This window comes from Ambystoma mexicanum, chromosome 9, assembly GCF_040938575.1.
Source record: "Ambystoma mexicanum isolate Mex_15411 chromosome 9, UKY_AmexF1_1, whole genome shotgun sequence".
Taxonomy (NCBI): domain Eukaryota; kingdom Metazoa; phylum Chordata; class Amphibia; order Caudata; family Ambystomatidae; genus Ambystoma; species Ambystoma mexicanum.
This window is the reverse complement of record NC_090931.1, coordinates 832734274-832750945: the sequence shown is the minus strand read 5'-3', so window position 1 is coordinate 832750945 and position 16672 is coordinate 832734274. Positions and strand designations below refer to the sequence as shown.

Below are 16672 nucleotides of genomic sequence, written 5' to 3'. Positions count from 1 at the left end.
ATTATTTAAAGAATTACTGAAAAATAAATAATTGTTTTCCTAACCAAAAAAACGTATGGGATTCGAGAGCTTTTGGTAGTAGCTTTAACCGAGTGAAACACAATTGTGGTACTCATCCCGTAAATCATAACAAATTATATAAAAGTATAAAACCGATGCGAACATTGTGCGTCAGAAAAACTGGTATTCTTCTAGCCCTCTGCAAGTTTCTTCTTGAGAGCCAAGCGACCCCCTTTGGAGGGCAAGTAGGTTTTTACAGGTGTTATAGCTTCCTCCTTACCTTAAGGTGGCCCATGTGAACAGTGTCAATTTTATAGAGTGTCCTCATTTCTCCTGTTTATTTGGACATCTGACTCCTAATGTGTCCTTCCCAGTGTTTGGCCATCACCCTCACTCACCGGACCACCTTTCACTCCTTTTGACACCACAAAACTCTTCCTTAATCCTTCCCCACAGTCTCCACACACTGTGCATTTTAGGACATTACCATTTGTCCTCCTCACACATCATCCTTTTTTCCCATCCCTCCTCCTCACTCCTAATTCCTCATCCTCAGTCTGCAGCTGTCCTACTCACATCTCTTAGGGTAGGGGTTTCCAATCTGCCGCTCCCCAGTTGTGCTGGACTACAACTCCCATTATCCTTCACTGTTAGTATTGGGGCTAGGGCTGATATGTGTTGTAGTCCAAAACATCCGAAGAGGCAATGGTTGCAGAGCAATGTCTCAGGGTATTGCATCAGTCTCTGGGCAACCTGCTCACCGTGGAAGCAAGATGACACAGAGCAACAAAGGTTCGATCCCCGGGTCCGCGCTTAGAAACCTCTGGGTATTAAGCGCGCTATAAATAACCTATCATATCATATTCACTACTCCTTTTTAGGTCTCATTCTCCCCTCGACCAACATCAATAGCCCTTACTTCTCATACCTCACTCCTCCTTCCTACTTCTGATTTCTCCCCCCTTTTCTCATGCCTCACTTCTCTGCTCCACTTATTCTTACCCTTCAGTCATCACTCATCCGAGATCACCCATCCTTCTCCTCTCGCCTCTTCTCGGATTTGCCAGATTTCTAAACAGTGCTTCACTTCGATTGGCTGAAGTTGACCAATTAGCAGCATTGCCTTCCCGCCGGCACACTTAGAAAATAGATGAGGCAAGAGCGATGCTGCCGCGCACAGCTTAGAGGGTCCATGTCTAGCCGGCCTCTAAATTGGGTGGAGCAGAGAGTGCGGGGAAGGAGTGTTGAGACCTGGCCTGCGAGGTAGGCAAGAGACACCAATAAACTGAATGAGCTGGGCGTAGTGTGACAGGCTTCCTTGTTCGACATTCTGGGATAGCAGACATTATCCACCCCCGCACCCTTTCACTGTCAGCCCCTTCCTTTCCAGCCTCCAGCGGCCCCAGCATCCCTCCTAGGGGGGAGGAAAGGCACCATCTGCTTCGTGGCCACTTGGGGGAATCATCCATTAACCCTTTACCTTTCTATTCACCATCTCATTGAACTTCCCAACGAATAACCCCTGCGTGGATTCCAGCATCCCTCCTAGGGGGGCGGAAAGGCACCATCTGCTTTGTGGCCACTTGGAGGAATCCTCCATTAACCCTTTACCTTTCTATTCACCATCTCATTGAACTTCCCAACGAATAACCCCCTGCGTGGATTCCAGCATCCCTCCTAGGGGGGCGGAAAGGCACCATCTGCTTTGTTGCCACTTGCAGGAATCCTCCATTAACCCTTTACCTTTCTATTCACCATCTCATTGAACTTCCCAACGAATAACCCCCTGCGTGGATTCGGCAATATTCTGAACCATAACGTTACAGAGCTTCCTCTAGTTGAGTGGAGATCACTTTCTGGTCTTTGTTTGCCACGCTATACGGATTTGAGGACTGCTGGAGTTGCTGGGGCCGATTTCTGGGTACAACAACTAGGAATTTGGCCCCTGCCCATGTCACTTGACTAACAACCATCAAACGACATTCTCTATGCAGGGTAGCACGAGATCTAAGATGGCTCCCAACCTGTTCTCCAGCAGACTAAGAAAAAAGAAATGGCGGCCTGCATTTGTACATTTCCCAGCGCATTCTTTCAGTCAAGCCAAGAGTTCATACCTCCCAGAACCACTCGTTTTGCACATAGGGTAATGAGCGGAGACCCACAGCAGCCCTGCCGTTAGCTGCTAACCCCTGTTCCTTACTGCACACAAAGTAAAATGCATTACTCTTCCGTAGACCTAGACCTTGTGTCGTGGGCATGGTAAGACCTGTCCACCTGCGCCCTCACCGTAGCCAGGGGCTTGTGTGCCTAGAGTGAGTTGCCATTTTGCCCGTACCTATCCCTGTCTGTATCCCTCCACCGTGGGTCAAGCAAGGTGCTGATTGGCTACTGCAGTCACCTGATCACCACCAACATTCCGGCTGAGCCCAGGATTTAAAACCAGTGGCGTCGCCAGGAATCAAATTTAGGAGGGGGCCACAGACAAAAGTAGGGGGAGTGCCTATAAAAGGGCAATGTGTGCCGTCAGAAGCACTCCTGCAGAGAATCTTTTGTGCACACCAACTAACACACCCCACTGCACGTCCCCTCCCATCAGACTGTAGGTACGAAACCATTAAGCCACGATTGAGCCATCAGAAGCAGTTTTGTGCGCTACATTCTGAATGGACGGGCTGCTCTTGGCTGCAGGGGAACTTAACAGCTTTTCATTGTTGTGTGGTAGCATTGATTGCGGCCCTGTGTGTGTGCTGTGCGGGCGGACACAGCACTGCAGACAGTGCAGAGAAAGTAGCTCAGCTGAGGTGGGGGGCACAAGCTGGGGCAGGATTTCAGAGGAGGGGCCCGGACGCCCGCAGGACCCACAAGAGACGTCACTGTTTAAAACCCTTGCTGAAGCTTGCTCTTCTGCATTCCGGCCCTTTCGAAAAGGGGGTATGGTGAGGCATATCCACCTGCCCACTCGCTCCAGTCGGGTGCTTGAGTGCCACCTGCAGCCGTATTTTCCCCTTTTCTGTCCCCCCCTCATTAGTGTATGCAGGTCACTGACTGGACCTTGCTGCCACTAGGAAGTGGCAGCAAGGGCCAATCAGGGCCCTTGCACGGGATGCAAACCCCCTGCTGTAGAAATTCCTGGCTTGCTCCTCTCCACCACTGTCCCTTGTGAGGGGGTCCTGGTGAGGCCTTTTCGCCTGCCCACTATCTCCAGGCACTGGCCGAGTGCCTTGAGAACTGTGCCAGTTTACCTGCACCTGTCCCTGTCCATCTTTGGGGCAGGTTGGGTGCTACTTGTCACCTGATGCTGCAGTATAGACCTGGCTCTATGCACCTCATCGCCTCGATTCTCATCTAAGGGATGACCAGAAAAGGGCTGCTCCTGTTTGTCACAGCTAGGGCTTAAGGGCACCATGGGCCCAACCTTCTGTCTCCCTGTGCCTCCTTCTCTCTTTACCTTTGATGTGAGTTTACAAACACGTGGACCCCTTGCTCACTGTGCTCAGAGAGGAACAGCTCCACCTCATTGATGAGGCCCAACAAGGCTGAAACACGTGTATGGGGTTGCTGTTGGTAGTCTTGTTCAGAATGGAATTGCCATAGCATTTCGGTGCTGGACTGCCCATGTGGGCGGGACAAAGACTGATATGCAAATGAATATTTCCCATCCGTGACAGGTACAGTGAGCAAGTGGGAAAAAACCACAGAGCAGGTTATCATGCCATGTTCTTTCTGGAGAGAGGCGCCTGCTACCTTTTTGAAACACATTTAATGCCTGCTTATTGAGGAGTGTTATCTAGAAAAGCTGTGCTATCATACCTTTGCGTTAGAGGACTATTTAAACTGGTTGTGTGTTGGTCGCTACTTGCCTATTCATGCCAGAATATCTTTTGGCAGCTTCAGGGCTATTTAAACCAATATCTGTTCAGGCTTGTACTGGCCTGTTCAATCTGGTTGTGTAATGGTCTCTACCGTCCTCTTTTAACCTGAATCTGTTTTGGTTGCGACTGGATTATTTAAGCCTGCATGCATTTTGGGCGCTAACAGCCTATTTAAATTGTTTGTGTATTGATCTCTACCATCGTATTTAAGCCAGTATCAGTGTTCGCTATCAGCTTATTTGACGTGTTTCTGTATAGGTCACTATCAGCCTATTTAAACCTGAATCTGGTTTGGTCACTGTCAGCCTATTTAACCTGTTTTAGTATTGAGTACTACCATAATATTTAAACTTGTACCAGTTTTGGTTGCCACCGGAATATTTAATCGTTTTGTGTATTGGTCGCTACCTGTCTATTTAAGCCTATATCTGTTTTCCTTGCTACCAACCTATTTACGTCTGTATCTGTTTTGGTTGCTACATGCCTATTTTACTTGATTATGTATTGGCCACTAAAAGCCTATTTAATCCTGTATCTGTTTTGGTTGTTAGCAGTGTATTTACCCTTTGTGTGTGTGGTCACTGCTGACACATGATCAACCAGGCTATCATCCCGATAGGCTGCCTCTAAACATCCTCTTGTACCTCCCCCCATCCCATGACTCTCCTTAGCGCATCCTCTTTCCCCCCACCTTATCATGCTCCTTCCTATCCTAATACTCCTCCTGACCGTCCTTTCTCTCTCTCCTTTCTTCTCTCTCAGGGTGTCCAACTTCCCAAATATTCTGTCCCTTATCCCAGGCCCTCTCTTCCACTCTCCATATAGTCATCCGCTGATCCTCCACCAAACTTTACCTGTGCTGCTCCTCTCCCTCATGAACCATTCAATCCAACATCATCTGTCCTGCCCGCTTTGCCTCTACCAATACCCCATCTAACACTTCACCCACTACCCCTCTACTAAGCTGAGTTTGGAACTCTGGGATGCTCACTCCATCTGTCCACTTCATCTCCCATCACTACAAAGTCTCTGCGAAGTCTGGATCTCCCCCAATGCACTGAAATGTTTGTCAAGCTCGATGTCAACTTTGTCACCTTGTCTCATTCACCCAGATTCTTATATAAAGCAGAGGAGGTTGGAAGACACAGGCTCTGCCCCATTTCACCATCAGACTTTTCCCCTATCCTCATTTGAGCACAGCCCTGTCCAACCCCTTGCATCCACCCTCTTATTATCCTCATATAGCACCCACCTGACATCTCCAATCTCTATTTTATGTGACCGAGGCTTACTGCTCATGTCTTTCCCTATTGATTTCCTTTGAGCATTATGGATAACCTCAACATTCCCACCATCTCCAAGACCAACCAATTACTCCTTGACTCTACCGTCACTGATGATTCCCAGCTCAGACTGCATAAGCCTCTGACTCACACCTAGGGGAAATCCCTGGATCTCATCTTTCCTTCCTCCACTTTCCCTTTGAATACTCACTCATTAACTTCACAATCACTGGTCCTCCCAATCCCTCACACCCCACCTCCATACATTAGCAGGATGAATATCAAACGTGTCTCCATGGGGCTCTAGTGGTGACAAGGAGGTGAGCTGAGGATGATCTTAATGAGCAAGGACGAGAGTAGGGAGTGAGATGAGCAGATAGGTAGGGCGGGGCAAGTCCATGGATAGATTTGAAGATGTTGAACAGAAGTTTATATTTAGGCCTTAGTTTCATAGATAGCCAGAGGATCTGGAAACAGGCAGACGAGGTACAGATAAAGCGAGAAAGGCTGAAAAGTGTGTGGACCACAAAGTTGAGGACTTTGCCCAGAGGTGAAAAAGCATAGTTGGGAAGGTTATAGAGGAGACTTGCACAGAAGTCAGATCTAGAAAGGACTTAGAAGATTAGCTGTTTATCAGTATTGAACGGAAGATGACAGATTGTTCTGATATTGAGAGAGTCGAGTCTGGCTGCAGTGGCCGATTTGGAGATGAATAGCAGGAAGATGTGTGATGGGATGAAGATGACACCAAGGTTATGAGTGGAAGCAGATTAGGGAAAGGTAGTTAGGAGAGACGAGAAGAAGAGTCAGAGAGCAAGAAATAGCCTATTTTGGCTAAGAAGTAGAGAGCTTCAGTCTTACTGGATAAGGAGTGAAAGGAGAAGATCTGAGTTTTGTCATTGAAGAGTTGTTAGGCGAAGCCGTAAGAGGAGATCAGGGTGCCTGGAGATGAAGTATAGTGAGTGAAAAGAAGTGGACCAAGAACAGACCCTTGGCGAACTCCAACAATAAGGGAGTGAGTGGGGAGTTAAGGATCTTTCAGGACACCTGAAAGTGTCTGGGGCAAGGTATGAAGCAAACCAACTGAGAGCTTTTTCTCTGATGCCAAGGAGAGATAATGTAGAGAGGAGGTCAGAATGGTAAACAGTATCAAAGGCAGCAGAGAGGTCAAGAAGAATAAGAATAGATGAAAGGTTTGCATGCCGAGCGGAAATGATGAAGTTGCTGACATTGAGGAGAGCTGGCTCAGTAGAAAGCAGAGGTCAGAAGTCAGATTGAACATGGTTCCAGAGGTTGTGAGCATTAAGGAACTCAGAGAAACGATTGAATACTACTTTCTCTAGGACTTTGAAATAGTGAGGTAAAAGAGCGACAGGGCGAACCGTGGAAGGACAGTTAGTATCTAGACCACATTTCTTAAAGAGAGGGATGACAGTAACTGTCTTACAGGATGAGAGAAAAGTGGCATTGCAAGAGAGGAGCTGAAGAGGGAAGTATGATAGCAACACTGGGAGCTATGTGCTTCACAATTTGCTGGGACAGTGGGTCAGTGGAGGCACAGGAAGGGTTAGCCTTCAGGATTAGGGTTGCTGGGGCAAAGGAATAGATAGCAGTAGTAGTGGAGGGTAGGAGTGGTGGAGAAAATTGAGCAGGAGAAGGGGATATAAGGTAATTAGCAAGGGTCTTGTGAATGGTAGACATTTTAGATGCAACGTAGAGAGCAAGATCATTTGCAGAACTGGGTTTAGGAGGTGAGAACATTGAGTTGAGAGGTTTTTGGTGGTGCCTAGGTTGGGAGGATTGAGGTGAAATGGGAGAAAGATAGAAGTCATGTTTGGCAGAGTCGAGAGTGGAGGAATAGTTTTGAAGAGTAGTGATATAGAGTTGGAATTCAGAGCAGTGTGTTGACCTTTGCCAAGTGCAAAGCTTTTTCTGCATTGTTGTTTTCAGGGTGTGGGTGGGAGGTGTAATTCAGGGCTGTGTAGGGGAGGATTTAGGAGTGAGTGTAGTAAGAGGCTAGTGAGAGAAAAGGGAGCACAAACAGCAGTGTTAAACTTAGTGAAGGCTTCTTCAGTGGATGGAAAGATGAGTTCAGCCTAGGAGGAGAGAGAGTGGTGTACATAATGTGGGAAGAAGGGTTTTGCACCTTGCTTCTGGGCTCCACAATTTACAATGCAAACAGTATAGTAATCTGTGTTATCGTCGATTTTAAAACCAGCACACTATGCTGTACAATTTTGTTTCAAGGGCTAGACTAGGACTCTCTTCAATAAATCTGACTCGGAAAGCACCAACTCTCATGATATATCAAGCTAATAATATTTAAGCACAATAGAACTTGATTTAAATAAAACAAGTGTAATTCACTTCTTCAGAAAAAATGTACTGGACTGAATGAGTCCTCCAAGGATTAAAATAAATGCAGTGCTATACATGTCACCTACAGATCTCAGCAAAAGTCACACAACTCTCTGAGCTACCTAATATTCAAACAAAAGGGGAACTCTCACTAAAACGGGTGTGCACAGCAATAGATTTCAGTTGAAATCCTCAATGGGGCAGCTGCGTTGGGCTTCCAGTGTTTGTTCTTTCAGTGTCTAGGCAGCAGTACTGAGCCCAGGCAGGCAGCAGGGCTGTACCGCCTCTCTTCTTTATGGGTCCGGCTGAGGCCTGTGCAGTATGTATGCCACCATTGTGCCTCTGCTGCCTATTAATTTAAGTCAAATGAGTCTTCTCTCTGGCCTCGAAAAAACAAGGGGTCTATGCTAAGGATCTGCTTGATGCATCAGCTTTAGCGTGCCCTGTTGACATCCATGTAAAGGACTGCATTGCACCTGCTGTTCACTGAGAGGGGTGGGGTTAGGGAAGTTGTCCACCCTAAAGATGCCAATAGCCTGGGTGGGTCCATGCTGCCTGATGATTAACTCCAGAACTGTAATCCTGTTTCTCCCTGCCTATAATACTAGCCCTAAACCACCCCATCTCCTATCTCCTTCTGTTGGACATCCTCCCTCCTCACCTGAGGCTCACAACCTTACACTACAGCAGTTAATTACAGCTGCTGCCAAAAATGAACAAGGTAACCTTCTCATCGTTAGGAAAATGTAACATCTCACTCAATACTCAGACAAAATGCCAATTGCCACAAGACTGACTATTATTCACGCCTACTCATCAGCCTCCCCTTCTTCTCTTTCTCTCCCCTAAACAAATTCCTCAGCTTTACTCTAGGCCCTCCAACAATTTACCTGGAAACTCCCATCTCTACACACCGTCACCATGCTGGATGGATCTCTCTCTAAAATTCTTGTGTACAAAGCTGAATATGGTCTTGCCTCCCACTGTGCTGACTGCATCTCTCTGAACTCTCCCCCTTGTGCACTACAATCCTCCTCCCAGCTCAACCTCTGTTGTTCTACCTCCCTGTGCCTCCTCCTCCTTCCTACTTCCCCTGTTCAGTGGAATGCTGTGAAATCATACTCAAGCTCAACTTACTGGCCAGTGGAAGAGCTTCTCCCCCACCTTCTCAAGCATGTTCTATCTGTAAATACGTATACAACTGTAAACCGTGGTACGAAGCCCTAAGTATTTATGATATTTATTTTTGCTACCTAGTCTTTGTCCCTGTTCGGGTCCCTTTTTCCTCTCCCCTATATCATCCTGTTGATCTAACTGAAATATCCTCAATCTCTTGTAAAGAGATCCGACCCAGACACTGCCTCAGCCACCTGTGCTGCTTCCTGTGAATGTCAGTTCTGTCCGACATGACACCCTAATACTCAATAAATATAAATTCAAAAGAGAGAGGCAGAGAGAGACACAGAGGGCGGTAGAGACTGACACCAGCAGAACGAGAAAGCGCAGATGGGGTCTTTCTGCAGAGGCAAGTGGGAATCGAGTGAGATGGAGGTCAAGCAGTGTCTTTTTATGCCTTGTTATCTTTGGTACTATCTTTGTAAGTTGTGTTATGTCTTCATATTAATTGGCATTCCCTTCAGCTCTTGGTTGTCATTTAGGTGCGTTGCCCTTCCTTGGAAGCCATGGTATGTAATGTTAAGCTATGCCATGCTATATCCAGTCATGCTATGCCTGGTGCAAACTCAGGGTATGCAGTTGGTATTCAGTTTGCCATCAAATTCATTACAATTACTTATTTAACCCTCATTGATATTCCAAATGTAGCGCCACGCAGCCTTACAGGAGAAGACGATACAATGCGGCCGTACACACACTTGCAGTGTATCAGAACAGGTTTATTTCACGAATGCCCTTAAAACCAAACGTGTTTGTACATTAAAATTGAAATTTCGAAAACTAATTATAATAATCCAAAACATGCATTTATGTCCATACAAAATTCAATCAAAAACGGAAATGAATTAATTATCATACATTTTATTATATTACCATACTTAAGAAAACTAATTGATATGTTCAACACATCTAGTCCTATGATGCCATCCTTTTCTTGTAAAGGTTGACACATCAAACACAACATATCTGTCATGATGCCTACCCCCGGGGATCCAGATCAGGTCCAGCAACCCCGGAAGCAGGCATCAAGTTATTTTGGGCAAGCCCAAAAACCCCTGCTAGGGGCTGTTTGGGTGCGGTCCTGGCGCCTATGGCGCCAGGCTCATATGGAGAGTCAGTCGTGGCGCCATAGGCGCCAGGCTCATAGAGTAGAACTTACCTAATGCAGACCATGCTGCAAGCTTACCTGATGCAGACCATGCTGCAAGAGCTCCAAGCCAAATGAGGATTGGAAGGGACTATTTTACCTAGGGACTATTTTTTACTCGGGCGGGGCTGGGGAGGAATACTTACCTGGGACTACTTTGGAGGCTATTTAAACCACACCCAAAGAGCAGCATATGTTCGTGTTATTCTGCATCCAGCAGCGTAAGGCTCACCGTGCCTGCAAGTCTGCATCCAGCCATCTGCCACGCCCGCCTCGAGTTTGGAGCTCCTAGAAAAAGGGAGAAAGAAGGAGAAAAGGTTAGAACAAGAGCAATACCTTTGATCCTTACCTGAATTCCCAATCCATCGCGCCTTCAAGCTGAAAGAAAGAAGTTATTTTATGCGCGTCGCCTCGTCTGCTGCATCGCCGCGCTGAACTCACCGGCCTTCGCAGCATCTTAACATTCTACCGCATCCTCCTGCATGTTCCCGCCGCATTCCGGCACCTAAGGAGTAGACAAGAACAGCAAGGTGAGCCAAGGGAATACAGAGGAATATTAGTAACCCCCCCCATAGACTTACCTGATTTTACCACTGGGGGTACTATTCCTCTTCACGGGTCGGCGGAGCTTCCACTGCATCTTCGCCGAACCCCAGCCCCTAAGGGGAAACAAAAGGACAGCAAGGTGAAACAAAGGGACTATCAAGGGGAACCCTCCTCACCACATTAGACTTACCTGATTTTACCGCCGGAGGTATTATTCCCCGAGACTTCATACTTTCTCTCAGTGCCTGAATAAGGGAGAAAGCAACAGGTTACATATTGACATTATTTATCGAACTGTGTTGGAAATACAAATTCTTACCAGAATATTACCCGTTGCCCGAGGAACTCTTCACTAGGGTCAAGCTGCAATCTGCAAGGAATCGGACAAGAGTGAAAGTCAGGCATTTGAACTCTTACGAACTACATATTTTTCGGAGTCAATATTGTTCTGGAACTCACCAATTCCTTCGAGCCAGTGAAGCAACTTGTTATCAACGGGCCCCTTCGCTCAATGCAGGATGGAGAGCTCATCTTTTCAAACCATCAGGTGAGACTATAAGAGGGGACATCACAGGTGATCCGTGGGGAGAACAGCGGGGGTGGGGGGATTTACACTCAACTCTACAGGTGGTTAATTTCCTTTCTCCATTTGCAGAAGAATATTCCTACAGGCCAAGCAAACAAAGCTAGGTGGGCCAGTCCAGTCCGTCATATCGGCCCTACGCGTCACATTGGTGGAGACCGCAGCTGTCCAGTTCAGATCGACGCCTCTGTGGGAGCCAGGTGAGCGTAACAATATCTTTGAGTGGAGGGCTTACACATTAGTATCTCTTCATTGACCATACTCACTCTCAGGGTCCTCAAACATGGCTTAAACAGAGTGTGCTTAAATTACTCATGGAGAGGGCAAAAGAGTAGAAAATGTGTTAAGTCCTCCCTTGTTTAACTATAAAAGAGACACACGTCTGAGTTTCCAGGTTACCATTTAACCTCTCAAATCTAGGTGTATCTTCTCCTGTACCCAAATGGCATTGTGAAACCTAGGCCTCTCTCCTACTGTACAGGAATCTCAAATCTAGGTGTAGCCTCCATCGCTGCCTATTATATTGTGAAACCCACTGTATTGTGAAACGTAGGCCTCTCTCCCACTATACCTGACTCTCAAGTCTGGGTGTGTCTTTCATCTCTGCCTATTTTACTATTGAAACCTACTGTACTGTGAAATCTAGGGTAGCCTCCATCTCTGCCAATTGTATAGTGAAACCTACTGTATTGTGAAACTTGAGCCTCTCTTCCACTGTACAGCACTCTCGGGTCTGGTTATGTCTTCCATCTCTGCCTATTTGCTGTTGAAATCCACTGCTCTGTGAAACCTAGGCGATTTCTGCCTATTGTATTGTGAAACCTACTGTATTGCGGAACTTTGGCCTCTCTCCCACTATACAGGATATTTAGAGCACTGTACTCCGAAACCTAGGTAATTTCTGCCTATTATAGTGTGAAACCTACTGTGTTGTGAGACCTGAGCCTCTCTCCCACTATGCAGGACTCTCAGATCTTAGTGTGTTTTCTCCCGTACCCAGACTGCATTATGTTAAATGTGTTATGTTTAATTATGTTTAACACAAATAATGAGACTACGCCATCCTCTCTGCTGTACTTGACAAAGATCACTCCAGCCGAACAATTTAGAAGCCTACAGTACGTATATCTCACACCACCTCTGTGGACACAGGCCAAAGGCATGGCCAAGCACCCATACACCGTAGAATGCTGCTATGGCTAGGCTCTTCCGGTCTAGCATCGCATATAGTCGTCCAGACTGAAACACCTGACATACCAAAACACCTCTGCCACTAGCATATAGTGACTACCAATCAAAAGGAACTCAACATAGCTGGCCACACATCGACTCTCTCAACAATAGCCCTCTATTGCAAACCACCAACAGCACCCACCCACGTGCCTGACCTTTTTCTTGGGCTGCTCAGTCGAGACTAGCCAACCAGCATCTTCTAAACTAAAACTCACAGACCCTCCAGCACACTGACTATGGTCACCGAGGGCGTTCAAACTACAAAGCGCATTGAGGCCATACAAATGGGGAAAGATCGCTATATAAATAACCAAATACAATACAATACAATACAATTTATCTGTGAAATCTGACAGAGACAAAATCCATATGTTTAGTTTTAAATAAGGAGTTTTAGCAAAAAGGCTCCACTTTGTTGAGATAGACTTCTGGCCTAGGGGAGCCTTTGATGGGAAAATTACTAGCGGCCAACAAACTGCCCATCGGTATCTTCAATCATATTTTGAATGGCCCATCCCACAAAGGCATTCTCCAAGTCACCAGCTGGTTGTTATTCCTTGACTGATGATTGTTCTTAACCTAAGGCCAACATGGTCTGTCTAATACTTTTCATCCAGGGCAATGAGTTTGTGCACAGAGTTCTTAATCATAATGAAATATAGAAACGCCCTAATCTGAGCTGTATACCATATGCCCCCAAACCCTAGCCTAAGTCAATAGAATACACTAGGTGTAACGTAATAGTGCTAATAGGTTTTCAAAAACTTGTTCTCAAAAACTATTAAGCATTTAATATTACAATACTCCAAAGACTGACTCTGTAAAAAAGCTGTAGACTGAGGCTGAGCCCTCAGGAAGTCAAGGGTTGGGGGCATTGCACGCCCACAAAAGTGTTTTGAGAAGCTTAAAGTAACCCCTCCTCTCTTAGTTAAGGTCAGTGCAATAATATTTTTTGTAACTGTTTTTGGAGGCCTATTCGGGTCCTCGAGATTAAAGCAACATTGCTGGCAAAAAGTGAGAGACCCAGTGATTCTCTATTGAACCTGGGGGTGTCTACAGTAAGAGAGGTGATGTATGTAGTTAATTCGTTTTAAAAAAAGACAACACAACAAAGGAGCCTTGGTGTACCCACTTTTCAACTGGGAAGGACCTGGAAGTTTCACCAAATGAGCCCCATCAAACAGCGGCACATTTCTGGCTAGGCAACTCTTTTATTGAACTGAGTATTTGCATAAGAGTATGCTTTGCCTTCAACATACTCAACAGGTGCAACCCAGAGACTTAAAATCTGCTTTAGACCAATCGTTAGCATATTCTAGGCGTCATCTTTTAACAATACATATTTTTCGTCTAACAGGTGAAGTTGGAAGACCAGGTCGAATATCATCATCCCCCACTGAAATCTAGCCTGCAGATGTGAGCGTATGCTTGTTATGGAAGGAATACAAGGCTGAAGGAGTAAAGGGATATCATCCCCCACTGAAATCTAGCCTGCAGATGTGAGCGCATGCTTGTGATGGAAGGAATACAAGGCTGAAGGAGTAAAGGGATATCATCCCCCACTGAAATCTAGCCTGCAGATGTGAGCGCATGCTTGTGATGGAAGGAATACAAGGCTGAAGGAGTAAAGGGATATCATCCCCCACTGAAATCTAGCCTGCAGATGTGAGCGTATGCTTGTGATGGAAGGAATACAAGGCCGAAGGAGTAAAGGGATATCATCCCCCACTGAAATCTAGCCTGCAGATGTGAGCGTATGCTTGTGATGGAAGGAATACAAGGCCGAAGGAGTAAAGGGATATCATCCCCCACTGAAATCTAGCCTGCAGATGTGAGCGTATGCTTGTTATGGAAGGAATACAAGGCCGAAGGAGTAAAGGGATATCATCCCCCACTGAAATCTAGCCTGCAGATGTGAGCGCATGCTTGTGATGGAAGGAATACAAGGCTGAAGGAGTAAAGGGATATCATCCCCCACTGAAATCTAGCCTGCAGATGTGAGCGTATGCTTGTGATGGAAGGAATACAAGGCCGAAGGAGTAAAGGGATATCATCCCCCACTGAAATCTAGCCTGCAGATGTGAGCGTATGCTTGTGATGGAAGGAATACAAGGCCGAAGGAGTAAAGGGATATCATCCCCCACTGAAATCTAGCCTGCAGATGTGAGCGTATGCTTGTGATGGAATGAATACAAGGCCGAAGGAGTAAAGGGATATGTAGTGGCTAAAGCGCCTACTCAGCCCCACTCTACTTCACCAGTAGTAATCCCAATTATAAAGGTGAAACAGACACAGCCCGACAGGTTTACCTCCTTTGCTTCTTTTGATATCGTGGGCCCACGGCAAACTATACTCTTCAGCAAGGCTGTGAGCTGGTACAGATGCAACATAAACACCAATAGTACTGTGGTACCAAGACAAAAGGATGTCCAACGAAGGTTTCATAAAAATAGGACTTTTAATTAAACTAACTAAAATGCACACACCTAATAAAAACACTACAGGCCTATGTTTGTGGGCAGAGTTGCTCAGGCAAGGATTTCAGGCAAAATGTCAAAGTTTCTGAATACATCTTTATAAAACATAGTGACGTGGGTTTACAAGTCACTGTGGTCCTTAGAGTGGACCAGAGGGACATTGCATCTTCAAATACCTCATGTTCTTCTCTTTGGGGTTCAACAGGGTTGAACTGGGAATCTGGGCACTTCCAGTACCGAGCCGGGCTCAAGTCGGATAGTGGTGGCAAAAGGCTGAATGATGAGGTGCTGTTCAGCAGCCGTGATGGCTTGTGGGTCAAAGGTGGTGGGGATGGCTAGTGATGTCGGGTCAGTGGGGCAGGAAGACTCAGCAATCTCAGATGTGAGTGGGCAGTGAGTGGGCTCGGGTGGCTCAGCAGATTCGGAGTACTGCAGTGGCAACAACTTGGAACTTGAAGCTGCTGGTGACCAGGTGGCGGTGCTGAGTTGAGGGTGCCTGGAAAGCTTGGTGGGTCTCAAATGCAGAGTGGCATCCAGTAAACCTCAGAGGTGCATAGGTGATTACGCATCAAGGATGACTCCTTGTGTTCCCTTTGAGAAGATTGAAGAGCATCAAAGGAGCCCAAACTGGTGTCGAGGCAGTTCAGAGATGCAGGGAGGCCCAGGGGTTGCTTCAGTTCTGTGGTTGCTGGGAGATCTAGTGCAGGGTCTCATCAGCAAGGTGACTCCTTTCTTTCACCCTTCCCAGTCATGGGGCATTAGAGGGCACTTGAGGGTGCTTTGTCATTTGTAGTAGCAGGGCCCTGGGTACCAGTGACTTAGTTGCAGTAGGTCTTATCCACACTGCAGTTTCACCCCAAAGGTGCCCTTGGGATAGGCAGAGAGAAGAGCTTTCCTTTTCCTTGATCCTTATGTCTTCACCTCTAAGGCAGATGGCATTGGCTGGAATAGAATGTATCCACAACAGAGCTCCAGGTGAATCCTTCTTGTCTTGAAGTCCAAAGATGAATCAACTGAGGGGAGAGTTCCAACCCTTATATAGGCCAAATTCTACAGCAGATTGGTCCACAACAATAAAGTCGTTCAGCATCCAATCCTGGCTCCAGTCCTTTGCCTGCTGATGCTATAGCCTGAGTGCCTGGTCTGCAGTAAGTGGGGAGGGGGCAGGAGGTTTGGTGAGCCCTTGAAAAATCCTATCTGGACTGAACCTCTCCCCTGGGCTACTCTAACTCCTCTCCCTTCCTCTGTCTGCCTACTTCAAAAGGGCTCCAGCAATCAACACCCTGGTCTGAAAGGGAACTGTCATGCTAGGACTGTTTTTGAAAAAAACTGTTTCCAGGGGACCTCCAAGGGAGGGTTTCTGACTCCTGGAGGAAGTTTTCAACCTTCCTCAGGGGAATCAAACGAGAATCTTCCTGGGCCAGACGCTACATGGTCATGGTGGATATAGTCTCCTTGAACGGCTAATACACACCGAGCCCTGTCATTAATGAGTCGCCTTCCCAAGCTGGCAATAACATGACATCTAATGCTTGCTGCTGTTTTCTTGTGCAATCTCAGAGGACGCCATGTCATAACAAGGCTTGATTCATATTTGAATATTAACATGCTACCATGCTGCTGTGATGCAGTTATAAGAATTTGATGCAGAAGGGCAGATGGTTCGAAAGCCGCCTTTGGCTGTTGGAACTGTGCGTTCCAGCAGATGTGTCAAGAAATGCATATGGGATCTTTGAACCTGACCTGCTGCCACTGCAGGGCAGTCACTGCGGGATGCCAGGAGATTGCTCCAGCAAAGGTACATGGGGATACTATGTGTGGGCATGAAGTGTCAAGAAATGGGATCTGATTAGCAGATCTACCTTTCAAAAAAATTTCCTGCATAATTTTTGTCTTCAAAATGAATTAAGTCAAGCGTTGATCCTCACAGATTTTATTCTCTCTCACAATGCTGTTTAAAAAAAGGCCCAGGTGTCCAGGTGACTAAATAATTCTAC

General features: G+C 46.5%; 1 long non-coding RNA gene across 1 annotated transcript in view; it reads left to right on the top strand.

The window, feature by feature from the left end:
- Positions 1 to 16672, top strand: part of LOC138488678 (uncharacterized) — a 466934-nt gene that overhangs the window by 385419 nt on the left and 64843 nt on the right. The gene's annotated exons all lie outside the window — the stretch shown is intronic.